Source organism: Lampetra fluviatilis, chromosome 43, assembly GCF_964198595.1.
Source record: "Lampetra fluviatilis chromosome 43, kcLamFluv1.1, whole genome shotgun sequence".
NCBI lineage: Eukaryota > Metazoa > Chordata > Hyperoartia > Petromyzontiformes > Petromyzontidae > Lampetra > Lampetra fluviatilis.
The window spans coordinates 3,349,098-3,364,200 of record NC_136317.1 but is presented as its reverse complement, the minus strand read 5'-3'; the positions used below and the strand labels follow the sequence as shown (position 1 = coordinate 3,364,200).

At 48.0% G+C, this 15,103-nt stretch overlaps 1 protein-coding gene across 6 annotated transcripts in view; it reads right to left on the bottom strand.

The window, feature by feature from the left end:
* Positions 1–12,570, bottom strand: part of GDPD5 (glycerophosphodiester phosphodiesterase domain containing 5) — a 69,108-nt gene extending 56,538 nt beyond the window's left edge. For 5 of the 6 annotated variants that reach the window (XM_078876164.1, XM_078876159.1, XM_078876161.1 and 2 more), the window contains exons 1-2: positions 12,027–12,570; positions 4,514–4,642 (exon numbers count right to left, since the gene is read on the bottom strand). The gene's annotated coding sequence lies outside the window, so the exon portion shown is untranslated. The remainder of the gene's footprint in view (positions 1–4,513; positions 4,643–12,026) is intronic. The other variant, XM_078876160.1, reaches the window with a different exon arrangement.
* Positions 12,571–15,103: the final 2,533 nt, after the last annotated feature.

Sequence of the window (15,103 nt, the reverse complement as noted above, 5' to 3'; positions counted from 1 at the left end):
GCAAGCGCTTGGGCGATCACCATCGCGTTCAGGGGTTGAGGCTCGGCCTATCGCCCCGCCTTGAGGTAAACAAAATGCGCGACGCTTTCAGTGCGGGAATTCAACAGCGGCTTGTGAGAGAGAGAGCGAGAGAGAGCGCGACTGATCGCCTGCCGCAGGTATGTGGACTTTCCGTTGCCAGCTCAGGGCCGCCCAAAACGAGATAAGCCGCTCAACGCGGAAAACCCTTTGACCCCTTTTGTTATTGCGCGGTGTTCTGTGTTACTGCTGCGGAACGCACCAGCTGTCTCTCCCCAGAGCCGGATGCTTGGTGGTAAAAACAGCCCTCAAGAGCGAGCGATTGTACCTTGACATCGCGGACACTGCTGCCCTTTCTCAACGCGAGAGAGAGAGAGAAATTGCAAGGCAGCAGTCTCAAACAAAGCCCGACTCGACACCTCTGCTCACCTTCGGCTCAAAGTAAAAAAGGACGTTTCGGTTCGAGCTGCCCCTTTGCCAATCTATTGCGCCACCGTCGGCCGCGGGGGGAGCTTTGCGCAACCGTACTTCACCACGCTGAGCAGGGGGACGGTTGGCGAAGGACCGGTTTGGAGATCGATCAACCACCGAATCGAGTTCGTGTCGCGGGGGTTTGCAGCGCAGTGTGCGAACCACCGCACCACCACTCCCATCCCTGAACAGATTTTCACACATGCAGTGGCGGTCCCTTCCACCCACCCCCCTCCCCCCCAGTCGAGTGGCGGAAATTCCACATTCCTGTTACGGGGACCAGTTGCTCTACAGGACAGCCACCGTTGACGCTTCACACCGAGCCTGTACTCATCAACATAGGGGGGAGATGGGATATTTTTTTGTTTTATCCTTATTTGAACGATGCTGCTTTTTTCCTCCAGCAGTCTCACCTCAGTTGCCGTCTGCACAGGAAGAGCCTCCTGCACGTGACGATTTGCTCCTTGAGTTCAAAGTGGCATGATTGACAATGCTAACAAAGCATCTTGCAATACATCAAGAGGAGAATTACTGATGACGATGACGAAGGTGCAATCATTCAACCAAGCAATCACTCATTACAGTTTTTTTTCTTGTCCACTCTTCAGGTCAGGCCATGACCTCTCGAAAAAAACAGTGCATTTTGGGAAGGATAAAAAAAAATGTAACTGTCTGGAGCATCACTCATCCTAATGGACGACGATCACGATCGTGCTATCACAGGATCGTGTTTTTATTTTTAAATATTTTTTTTATTCTTCTTCATGGCGCTTGCTCCCGATCGTATCTCACTCCCGGCACGTAATCTCCTCCTTCTCACAAAGCTCACCTTTTGTTGCATGGAAGGTTACTCGTACTCGCCTTCATGTATGTCCCCTGTATGGTAATAATAATGATCTCTATTTTATAAAGCAAGTTTCATCTTGGAGAATCTCAAAAAGCTGTACATACAAAATAAAACCACACTGACATAGATCATCTAAGTTACACAGAAAGCTGATAATAACAATATCAATGAATATTCCAGAAATTCAAATAAAATGAAGAACTGTGATAACAGCGAACAACAATACGAATTGCAGAGTAACCCAATCAGTCAACAAAATTGTGTTTTTTAACATCTTAAGTTACAGGGAAAGCCTGCAGTGCAAATAGCTGAGCTTTAAGACAGTGATTTGAAAAGTGACAAAGACTCCGAATCCCTAATGAACCGAGGAGGTGGATTCCACAATCGCGAAGCCCTGGCTGCAGAAGGCTTCGTGTTGAAAATCTTTCGCGCCGCACGTAACCAACCGTGCTATGCGGATATGCGGGGGAGAAGGATGCCAAACTAAAAACACTCCGCATGGGCCGTCTGGAATTCTCTTCCACTTCAACCCCCGTCCGTGCAGTTGAGACCCTTGCATTGCGGTTCGAGCCGGGACCTAACAAACTCGTTTGTTTTTCTGCGCATTTGGCTAAAAAGTTTTTTTTTTTTACGCGTTACACTTACGTTTCTACTGTCGTCCCTTTGTTTTGACCCAATGGTTTGAACGCTTTTAACGCTTCCTGTGCGGCTGTATTTGCAGCGACGACGACGTCGTCCATGTCGTTATCGTGCACGTCGTCAGCGTGGACATCATCATCTTCGACGTCATTGGCGGCTCCTCATTAGTAGGGCTGCTAAAATCACGCAGCTGGACATCTCGAAGAGAGCCGCACAATTTGCAAGCCGAGTACAAATCGGGATTAGCGCTGGATACTGAACAGCTGTTATCGGATGCCATGAGCATGAATGACGCGATATAAAATTAAAGTAGTATCATTATCTTCTCAGCAGCGAGCAGTGCACCACACACCGTGACCTGACCAAGAGTTGAGATCGCGTCCTTCCGATTATTATTGCCAGTCGAGCAACCTAAACCACCGAGCAGCCCCTCAAGATGACGAAACGTGCATACTTGTTGTGTGGGTGTTGCTGAACCTCTAGGAATGCTGTAGTGACAAGGGCGTGTGATAAATTAAAGTTATGATGGCGGATAATGGCAATGACGACGACGACGATGCTACGACATTCTTAATGGTGTCGACTGCGTTAAGGGTTCTGGGGCGTGGCGGTGTGATATGGGGATTGCGTAAACCAAAGGCTGGCGCAGTGGTGGTGTGGTGGTGGGGAGCGGTGGCGCAGCGGTTAACGCGCTGCGCTATGAACCGAGGTTCAATTCCCACTCGCGGCCAAGACCAGCGACTATTATCTGTACCGGTCCTGGGCCTCCCCTAGCTCGACTCGGCCTCAAAGAGTACCCGGTGCAGCATGTAAACATCGCCACAGGGGAGACAAAGGCGGCCGGGCGTGGCGCTGGCTGGCCACCCACCCCCTCGTGTGACGTGCCGGCGTTCATGGGTGCAACTCACTAACAGCCACTTGCCCCAGCAGTCTGTTGTGTCAAAATATCGAACCGTGTCACCGCCGCCACACGCAACCTGGGTCACATTCGTGGCCGCGCAACATGAAAAGGCATCTTGCTGTCCGTAAACAGACACTCCCCGCACGCACACATTTCTATCAATACGGCCGGGTGGCTCAAGGACAGAGCAAGCGGCACGCAACTTGGAAAGCCGCCAGTTCACATCCTGGTTGGGGTTATTTGTCTCGCCCATCATCCCTCCGGGTGTCGATATCAACAGAGCGGTTTGTCCTGTGAATCGACTATCCCCTGCCACAGCAACGTGGAATGTCCACCACTGGCTCGGAGCCGTACATAGGAGATGAGCACTGCCTCTCTACTGGAGATCTGTGAAAAAGAGCTTTACAGCTCATCGGATTCCGCCAGTATAAAGGAATATTCTGACTCTCTTAATTCTGATTTCAACGCTCGTTTCATTTGACCACCGCCTGAAAGCTGGGTCACATTACTGGGTCGCGCGTAACAAATGAATACAGGGTAAATGTGAAATTGAAACTGTACGCACATCTCTATAAGCTGGTTAGACCACCCTTTGGCAAGGGGGAGGATGGGGTCATGATACTAAATAAAGTCCACGATAATAGCGTCGCCCATTTTGGCTAAACAACGTAATTATCGTCGGTCACTTTTTTTAAATATTTAACTTTCTGACAATATATTGACGAACTAACCGAAGCAATGAATGCTGTTCAACACCAACAGCGGTTGCCCATTGAGAATTGGTGCTTGACTAAACGCTCTACGGATGGAGTAATTGACAGCATGGCTGTTCTACTGCATCGTGGTTTTGTTGTAGCGGAGTTAAATATTTTCCGCTCGCTCCTGACAGCGCGCGCGTTCCAAGCGTTTCAGTATGTAAAGCTGCGAATGATTAGAAGGCACGTGGCTGGGCTTAGAGGTTGAGTGACCGGCGGTTGAAAACTTTTCACGTAAATCTCTCTTCGTTAATAGAAGTACAGATAAAGCGCAAAAAAAACCCCGATACAATCGCATGTGCAGTTCAATTAAGCAGACATGGTAAACCGATTGTGCGATAATCGTCACATCGTTAAAATTCGTATCGTGCCGCGTAGTGTCGTGATAATTTTATCAGGGCGACGTTATTATTTCTTAGACGTGCGTACGGAAATATCTTCAGGAACTGAATGCTAACGCCGAGGTCTGCTCGCCACGAGTGAGTTTCGGGAATTTTTTTTGCGTAGTTTTGCTATTTTTTCTCCATTGAAGGAGCGCAAACGACAACGGTTAACTATACGGTCCATAGTTTGGGGTTGCATGTCCACAATCGCACCACTGCGCATGTCTTCAATGTAACTCTGCGAGTCTCTGTACCTCCACGGGTTTCTGTGCATCTCCCGAGTCTCTGTGGGTTCACCGCGTGGTCCTCAGTGTGAGTTGCATGGCCGCGATCGCACTTCTGTGGCTTGTGTCCTTTTTAATTTCCCATTCGCGAGGGAGACACGCACGCCGGAGTGTCGGGCGTTCCGATGCAACGGACCGTTTTTCATCGAGGCGGTCGAGATATCGCGGCCATCCCAACCGGGTCAACTGAGCCAATCATTAAAAATAAAAGGTACCTTGTGTGTTGCGTTGACACCAGCAATGTTGTTGTTGTGGAAGGTGACAGGCCCACCACCAGCACCACCACTGCCACCACCGCCGCCAGCAGCAGCAGCGACAGCAGGACCGGCCTTGACAGGTGCTCTCTGAACCACCGCACACATCCACCAACACAGCAACAACAACATTCTTCACAAAGGAATCTCTGTCCGCGTTTTTGTTTAAAAAGGCACAGCAGGAGGCTTCGCTCGGACAGAAATTCTCGAGCACGGCCGAGCCACCGCCAGCGAGGGGAGAAACACAATAGCGGAGGATGGGGGGGCTCGCGTCAATAACCGCAGCTTCACTTCCGCCTCCATGGAAGTCTTCGTATCGTTTAACTTGAAGCCCGTGGCGTGTCAGGTTTTACACCTAACACGCCAGGTACAGTGTGCACAGTACTTGCAAAGAACCACTTCGTCAATCCGCGGGTGGACAAGGGCGTCCCCACGCCTATGCGGATCGCGAAGGTGACATGATCATCTTCGCCGCTCGGTGCAGATTGGGAAAGGCTGGGGGAGGGGGGACTGCTGAGCAAGAGAGGTTTTCGTTGTACTGCTTGCTGTTGTGCACAGTGCCTACTTGCGCGCGCCCATCGTAGCGTGCACCCATCCAGTCACTGTCCAGGCTCAAACCCCGCTTAGCTTCCCGAGGCCCGACGCCGTCGGGGGAGAGCGTTTCTGGTGATTTGGTCAGAGGAAAGCTGACGGGGCCACCTGACGGCCAAACATCTCCTCAAGCCACGTGACCTTGGGTGACCCCTGCTGCTGCACTGCCAGCGGTGCCCGAAAGACAAATAACAAAAAACGAAAACTCAACACAACCGTGATTAACACCGTGGCCTTAAGATGCTAAAATTTCAAAATAGTCGACGACGTTTTCAGACAATGTAGCGTCGCATAACAGCGCGTCAAATCAATCACAAGAATAATAATAATAACAGAGCATCATTTCAACCGGGCTGATTCCCCGCACACTCCTCCAACCCGCGTATAGAAAGAAAAAAAATCCACACATTTTTTTTTCAACAGTTGCTATTTCCGAGAGAGAAAAATTGATTAAATATATATAAGATATATATATCTGTCACCGGGCCGTCGAAATGCAATAACCCGATCGGGGAAAAACTCTAGGGGGGTTTTAGTCGTGACGAGATTTATTTTTTTTACTCCAAATTCACGCGGCGACCGTCCCTCTCTCCGTGACACGGCCAAGCCCACGTGGCCCAACTAAATAATGAAATAAAGAGGCACACAGTTGTCAAGCTGAACCCGCGGGGGCTGGGTGTTGCCCCCCCCCCCCCTTGAGAACGTGGGTCGCCATCGAGTATAAAGAATGTTCCAACGAGCGGGGCTTTTTGCAACCAAATATTATTCCCCAATGTTTAAGACCAGTGCAGGAGGATTTCTCCACAATTTCTCGCCGTCGCCTGATGATGATGGTTGTTGTTGTTGTAATTGGCGGCGAAACGTCACAGTAACTCGAATTGTAAATGTTGCAGTGGGTGTACTTTCCCAACACACCGGTTGTGCTTAAGTGTTAACGAATTGGAATGTTCTGTTTACGTGACAAACCTTACTAATTAGCCGTGTCGGGTGGTGGCGGGTTTAACGACGCATTTGTATTTACGCGATTTAACCCAACAAACGTTATTACGGAGAACTGAAGGAATGTTACCTCTCTATTGGTGAATTGCCTTCAAGTGGTACTCACTTTATTAACCCGAGAAGAGACGATGCCGATGATGGCCTGAATTGACTCTGGACCGAAATGTGTAACGACACATCAATCAGCCGACTAAAATATTATTATTATTTGTTTCTTTCGGTTAAGTCACGTCTAAAGATAAAATAATAAATTAAATTAAATAGTAGAATACGATGTTTCACACGACGAAACGTCGTATTCTATTATTTAATTTAATTTATTATTTTATCTTTAGACGTGACTTAACCGAAAAAAACAAATAATAATTCCTGCAGTCACGAAAGTTCTAAAATTAAGATTGATTAAAATATTATTGTTTATGCTCTGAATGCCCGCATCGGAATGAATCGCGTGTGTGTAAAAAAATAATGATTTACCAAGCACGCAAATGATACAGGAACGACGCGCCGAGGCTAATGGGAGCGAACCGAACGTCACAAACGAGACCATTTTCGCACATGACGGCAGAAATTACACACGCGCCGAAAAATAGTAATGAATTTTGAAGATCAAATCGAGACCGTGAATCATGACAAATCACCAGGGCACCGTGGCAGGATTGGGGAGCTCATTGTCTGGTGCCACTCGTCTGCACAGCACAGGGGACGTAGGTGCTCCTCTAGACTCTCGGCTTAACCCAAAAAATCCAGAGAAGCATTTTTCGATTTAAAGCTTTCGTGACTGCAGAGATTCATCTTCTTGGTTCTTTCGGTAAAGTCACGTAGAATGGAAATAATAAAATAATAAAAATAAAACATAATAAAATAATTCTCACGACGTTTCGGCCACAACGCAAGCAGCCGTCCTCAGGTGTTCTCCAGGTGTTCTCCACCTGAGGACGGCTGCTTGCGTTGTGGCCGAAACGTCGTGAGAATAATTTTATTATGTTTTATTTTTATTATTTTATTATTTCCATTCTACGTGACTTTACCGAAAGAACCAAGAAGATGAATCCAGAGAAGCAGCCCGAGACGCGAAATTCAAGGCGACCCGGTATATATAAAAACCCCCAAGGATTTATCCAAAACGGGAAAGGACACCACTGTTCTGACAGCATTTCGTGTTCTTCCTGCAACAAATGGTGTCAAGTGACATTGGGTGAAGTCACTTTTGCGAGCGTGCAGATGCATCGTTGGTAACGTATAGAGAAAGGTAAACGATCGTAGTCAGAGAAAGATCCAGAATTGTTCGTGAATATACAAAAATGCGAAACGTGTACGTGCATCCAAAAAACTCATCCCCGAGTAAAGCGGCAATTTCGATAATGAATCCTAAGCTCGCAAGATTAACTTGCAGCCGATGCGAATGCCACCGGAATGGTGATCCCACCACCGCCAACACTGCGCATGGCATTGCGAGTGCCCTCTGCTAAGCGAGAGAGTGAGAGATTTCACTTTTTGGACCCTGTTGACTCGAAGGAACACAGCCACGCTGGGTCACCGTGAGACATTCCGATAAGCGTCCAGTTGTTTACAGGTCATCTTTGTTGGGCTCTTTGAGTCCGTGGAGTTTCCACTCAACCCTGAAAATGATCACGTGTTGCAGCAGCGTATCGTTATTACGATTGTCCACCCAAGGAGGGACCTCACCTCGCGTCTCAAGACTCTTTTTAAATCCTTTATATTAAGTTCACTTGCTTGCGCGCTTACGACCGTGCAAATCTTTCGGTCGTTTTTTAACCCACTTCCCGTGATCCAATCGAGCTGACATTTTGCACACAGACTCGTTGTGCGTGACAATTAATTTTCGTGAAAACATTTTTCCAAAATGTTCCACTTTTTAGGAAAAAAAACATTTCATATTTAAAATACCAATGTGATAAAAATGAAACTCTTACTCAAGAAAAACAGAAATGAATAATACAATAAAACCGATGCCACGCATATAAAGGATTTATAGTGAAAAACTTTGTTTTTACGGGTTAATTTTTTCCAGGCGAGCACTGCCTCGTTTTCGCAGGACACGACGATGCTGCCTGGTGCGTCGCCAATTGAGTAATTTGCGGGCGTTGATTTTTTTGGTTTCGTTGGGATGTTGCGGCCAATACCAGTCACATTGTGTGTCACCACATATTTTTTTTTTGCAAAGGAAGGAGTCTAGAGAACCCAGAGAAAACCCATGCAGAACAGGGGAGAGTGAACATACAAACTGCAGACAGAAAGGCCCCCGGGAGTGGGGAATTGAACCAAGCGCTGCTAAACGAATTCTACCAACTTGTAGCTTCCATTAAAGGGAGCTCTTAGAGGATATTTCGCCTTATCTTTCACACTGGTGGGATGTGTTGGAAGAAGTGCGAGGTACCCAAACTTTACCCCCACAAAACACAACCAGCCCTGTGGTCCACCCATTTAAAACTCCTGAGACGGGTCTGTGTGGTTGATAAATGTGCCTCGCTCTTTTAACTGCCGCACGCCAGGAGATGGAATCGAAATGGCTCCATCTGTATTGCACATCCAGCGTGCTAACCATTAACGCCACAGCAGTGATCAGCACAACGCGATGAACGCAGAGGTACATCTAGAGGTTGTTTGACGCTCTTTAGCAGCGTGTTTACGGTGATAAGGGCCCTGTGTGGTTTTATAGCGACTCAAGGTACAGAGACACACAAACACACAGTGTGTGTTGGATGGCGCTGGCAAAAACAGGGCTTAGAGTCGTATTTCGTGCAGCATTATGGAATTAATGTTTCATTACAATTCAGCGATGCATGCGCACGTCTGGTTTTCAATCGGGCTTGAAAATATAGGACCCAAAGATGACTAAAGAACCCACATGCTAACATAGATCCAATCGAATCATACACGAACGCAGGACCCAGACTACCATAGAACCCCAAAACAACATAGGACCGATAGACTAACATGGGATTCACAGGTAAACACAAGGCCAATAAACAGCTTTGCCCACGATCCAAGAGTAACAGGTGACCCACAATTACATAACACCCAAACACTGACAATGGACACTGGGACAAACACTGTGCCCAGTTGCCTACACAGAGATCTCGGACTGCGGCAAATCAAGTGTAGTGTGATGCAGAGGTCGCAAACGGGTTTTGATTCCCTACCCGTAACCGTACCCTACCCGAAATGAGTGACAAACGGTGACTCATCAGTGACTCACGGCCTACCCGTACCCGTACCCGGCCGCACCAGGGTCGCAAACGGGTACCCGTACCTGGGAATCGGGTAGGGTACGGGTATCGGGTACCCGGTTGCGACCTCTGGTGTGATGTCTGAATGCGGTGCAGCGGCCGCACAACGCCATGGAGGATAAGCAGCTGAGATTTATTGTCAAGATTGCCTATTGTCTCCACGCGAAACAAGCTTACGGGGGTGCACGGGCGCAATGCACACCGTGGCTGTATTGGCGCAACGCTCACAGACCGCCTCCAGCGCCACAGATCACGGTGGCAAGTGCCGATTTGGCGAACGCCGATTGAGGCTGGCACAGCACCGGAAGAAATGCAACGTCGTGGGTTTTCACCCTGACCCACCACTCAATCTCGCACAGCGGCTGTGTGGGTGCAAGCGCTGCTGAACGCACAGCAGCAGCAGCAGCAACACACGTGGTGGCTATGATAGGTGGTGGCTATGATAGGTGGTGGCTATGATAGGTGGTGGCTATGATAGGTGGTGGCTATGATAGGTGGTGGCTATGATAGGTGGTGGCTATGATAGGTGGTGGCTATGATAGGTGGTGGCTATGATAGGTGGTGGCTATGATAGGTGGTGGCTATGATAGGTGGTGGCTATGATAGGTGGTGGCTATGATAGGTGGTGGCTATGATAGGTGGTGGCTATGATAGGTGGTGGCTATGATAGGTGGTGGCTATGATAGGTGGTGGCTATGATAGGTGGCGGTAAGCACTGCATCACCCCCCCCGCTCTCTCTACCCCCATGCTCTCTAACAAAGACACCGATCCAGCCTCATGTCGTGTTGACTACAAAGACTGGTTGGGGCCAAGGAGTGATGTTAGCGAGCACCTATGGAGGCCGGAAGGGAGTGGGGGGGGGGTGGCCAATACCACGCCCGACCACCTTTGTCTCCCCAGTGGCGATGTTTTTACACACAGCACCAGGTACTCATCTTAAGGCTGGGTCAACCTAGGGGGTGGTCGGGACCGGTTCAGATAATCGTCACTGGTGATGGCCGAGCCGGAATCGAACTCGGTTTCGCCGGGTTCGTAAGCGCAGTGCGCTAACCGCTACACCACCGCTCCCCACACACACACACAGGCCAACACCAATACACATGCCGTTCGCCACTAAGTAACTGTGACGTCACCACGGCGCCTGTGCCAGGCTAGGTGCACTTTGAGGCCACGTGAAGTGTCGAAGGCTCGGGACAGACGCAGCAGGTGCCATCGTTCGGCTGACTGAGATGACCGGTAGATGCACCACCACCAGCTGTACCCCCCCTACTGTGACAATTTGCCACAAATTTATCCGCCCGGCGTTCCCCCTCGTTGTTGTGAGCGTCGCTCCCTCCGTTGTTGCTGGAGGGCGACTGTCTCCAACTGAGCAGCAACAGCAGCGTCCTTCACGAGCCTCCTCCATCGGCCAACACACACGCGTACCACGCAATGCTATTCCTGGCTAAACGACACAGACATCCCCTCCACAACGCGAAGACAGAGGCACACATTCACTGAAAACCACGTGGCAAGCTCTTGGACGATGACACACACAAACACACACACACACAGGCGTTGCCCCACACATGCCCGACTCAGGGCTGACCCCCGTGCCAACGAAATCAGTAGTAGAACGAACAAACAAGAAGACTCCACCACCACCACCGGTGGTGGTCCATGCCAAATCGTGCGCCCGTGGCATCGTATGGAAGCGGCGTTGCGAACGGGCCCAATATCTGAAAGGGTCTTGGGGGTCGTCCACCCCTAGGGTTGACTCGGCCTCAAATGTGTACCCGGTGCGGTGTGTAGTAAAACATCGCCACTGGGGAGACAAAGGCGGCCGGGGGATCTTTGTCTTTTTGACATGGCTGGGAAGAGCTCACAGATGACCACGTGCTGAACACGGCCACAGCCAATCCACTGCTGGATGAGTGTTTCTAGATTCAACGAGGGCATCTCCTCCCGCCCCCGGATTGATTATTTTTGGGGTCTCTAGACAAAAGCTGGGAGCGTAGACGCGGGAGCATAGAAGTGTAGTACAATACAGCAATGGGGTGTGTGTGTGTGTACTGCACTGCCTTCTTGCCCCTCTGATGTCGAACCCAATCGATTATCGGTTGATTTGGCAAGACGTTAGGGGATGATGATGATGATGTTAGCGGCAGAGCGATATTGTTTGTGGATAGAGCTGTAATAAAGGACGAAGGTTTGTGTGGTTTAAGGCGAAGGATAGCCTTCAAATGTGGAGGTTGTGTTTAAGTTAAGGAGGGGGTAAGATACATTTGGGGTTTAAGGATTACGGCTAAGAGGCTGGGTTGATGGTTTAGCGCTGGTCCGGATGATGTCGGAGTCGGCGTTAGACAAAGAGATTGGGTTGGGGGTTAGGGTGGCAGTAGGTTTAGTAGATGCGGGTTTGAGTTCGACAAAGACTTTGTTGTGTTCAAGATTTGGGGTTTCAGTTATCACTCGGGGATAAGAGCCTGCCAAGCTTTAAGTTATGACCTACAGTTGTGGGTCCAATGGATGTCTAGATTTGACGGGTGTGCTTCTATGCAAAGACCGGATTTATGAATGAATGATTCAAGCTGTAGGTTAGACTTAACTTAGCCTTCGTAGCTGTACACACTTAGACGCACACATCTCTCACCTCCTCCGATGCAGCAACTGCAGTCCGATGTCGCTTGCAGTCGGCCGATAAACACCAACACCACCAGATCACCGGCGGCGGATACCAATTTTTGTGGTTTTTTTGCAAAACAAAAATAAAAACCCACGCTGAATTCCGCTTGAAGACCACTATTTCATTAATGTAACAACGCACCCTTCACGTCACAAGACGCAGGGAGACGCCCCTACCCCCTCCCCGTCCGAAACACAAGATCATAACGACCTCATGGCATTATCACGAGCCGGTGTTACATGTATGCATCTATACACACACACGGTGACACACATTAGTGTGTCACCCGTTACTCGCATAAACAGTGGTGTAACTCGAGTATTGTTTAGGCTCCCGCTCACATATTTACACCGTACGGCCTGGCACAGACGACCGATGTGGAACGTGGTGGACGATAGCACCTCTCTCTCTCTCTCTTCTAAAAGGCTTCTTCTAAAGTGTGAGCGGCTCCACAATTTCAACAAAACCAACAGCGCGCTCCTTAAGCACGCGTCCACACTGAGACCACCCCCACTCCACCACCACGTGGGGGGGAGGGGTAGGGGGCGTGAACGTTGGAGCTTGACGTCACGCTGGAGGGGGAGGGGCGATCGTCTATGCAAATTAGAAAGGGGGGAGGGGGCGGGGGCTTGTCCCTTAAAAGGAGCTGCCCGGATGTGACGTCAGGGCTATAAATATAAAGAACGCTGCGCCGGGGGTGATGTCACGCGGCCGTTAGCTGTGACGTCACCTGACGCGCGTGACGCACGGGGGTGCAAAACAGCGGCCATGTTGCCTAGGGACTCATCTGAATATTTAAAGTGGAGGAATCAGATGAGCTATAAAGCTCTTCTTCTTCCTCTCACTGATGTTCCAGTAGGGGCACGGTGTCAGAACGTTACAACAACAAGCAATACAAACAAAACACGACAGGAGTGCACATTGTAGGAATTGTAAACAAATCGCTTTAAATATCTTATCTCCATATATATAAAAGGCAAAGTTGTGATTATGTGTGCCTGTTCAAAATGTTTAGAATACTTCCCAACATGCAACAAACTTTAAATTTTCCATGTGGGTACTTTCAAGACTGTACACCATGCAAAAATTATAAAAATACACTTTTGTATTTTTTGGGTGGGAAGGGGCTCAATAATGCATCTATTTTGCACAGCAAGTGAGCTGTGACGTCACATCTGTCACGTGACCCGCGCACGTGGAAGCGTAACGCATTGTAGTGTAGCAGGTAGCGCGCTGCGCTACGAACCCGGCGACTCGAGTTCGATTCCTGCTCACGGCCACCACCGGTGACGATTATTTGAACCGGTCCTGGGCCTCCCCAAGGTCGACTCAGCCTCAAACGAGTAACTGGTGTGGTGTGTGAACATCGCCACTGGGGAGACAAAGGCGGCCGGGCGTGGTGAACCCAAGTCCTGGGCGAAGCCGGGTAGTACAGCTAGTATTGTATACAAATAAAACTAAACAGTTTTTTTTTCTATCTTATCAGGTAAAGGCCACTGAGCTATTAACTTATTTTTAAGAAGTTGGATAATATTATAGCCATTGCCGGAAACGTCGCCCATTATAAAATATATTTTTTTAATTTTAAGGCCACAGTTATTTAAGATTTTTTGGGGTATTTTGGTAATCTTGTTATTTGTGCACCACTGCCAAAACAAAGTACTGTATCACCAAATAATTGGTTTACTTACATGGAATATACGGGGCTAGACAGGACCCAATTAAATTATCTACACTGGTGGAAATTCCACATTCCCATGACGTTACCAGTTTATCCACAACATGGCCACTGTTAAAACCGCCGAAATAAAATGCAGCAGGCAAGAATAAAACACTACGTTGATATTTAAGTGGCAATTTTTATTTTAGTTCTGTTCAGCCCTTACAGAAGTCTCCACGTGTGAGGATTCAAGAAAATCATTAAAACACCCTGTGTATTGATAACTGAACATTACCTTAGTTTCAACACGAATTTAAAACATATAAAAAAAATAATTTGGTATCCTTAAACATTTCATTTACCAACTCAGAAACACTCATTCATGGAATTGGCCAAATATTTCATTGCAGGGCCCTCTTGGATAAAAAAAAAACATAAGCCTCGAAACTCGTCGCTTTTCCGGGCAAAATTGAGAGCATTCCAATTATTTTGGCTATTACAGAAATGTACTTGAACACACAATGAAGCTAAAACATGTCAAGGCCAGCCTTTGCCTAGCTCACAATCCATCAGCCATGATTCATCCACTGCTGAATTAAAGCCTCATCAAAGTCACAATCTCACGGCCCTGCGATGAAACAGAATTAAACTTTGTCAAATCCGAATGGTGCCTCCTTCCCAATAGTTCTGTCAAAAAATGTTGGTACAAATATTCGTATAATTAAGCCTTTAATATACAGAGGACAAGAGCTAGAGCGTAATATATGAGAGGCGCAATAATATTTTATTGTTACTCTATTCTGTGTCCCATTTTTCAGTTTTTAAAGTGTATTTAACATTGTGTTGTGCCAAATCCGAGTCACGCTCCAGATTCGCTCCTTCCACGCTGGCAACTATGTCCCCACTCAGTCACATCCATAGCCAAACAATTCCTGTTTTGCCTAGCCAAGTAAAGCGACATGCGATATAGACACAATAAAATATTGCTATATTGTAATTACTACGTTTGGTTACCCAACAAGACCTCACCAGACTGTCATGCCACTATTCGTAGGTTTTTTTCGGTAAAGTCACGTAGGTAAAACATCAAAATTAATGAAAATAAAATAAAAACAAAAATCACGACGTTTCGGAGGCAACACAAGTCTCCGTCATCAGGTGGGACCGTCACAGCCGAATTAGCTGCATTTATTTTATTTTCATTAATTTTGATGTTTTACCTACGTGACTTTACCGAAAAAACCTAAGAATATGATTCCTTGCAGTCACGAAAGCTTCAAATCTAGAATGTCATGCCACTTTTTCAGGATGGTATCGCTACGTTGGTTTTTTGTTGGTTGTTGTGGCAGAAGAGCCGATCCTACTGCGTGTATAATCATCCCAA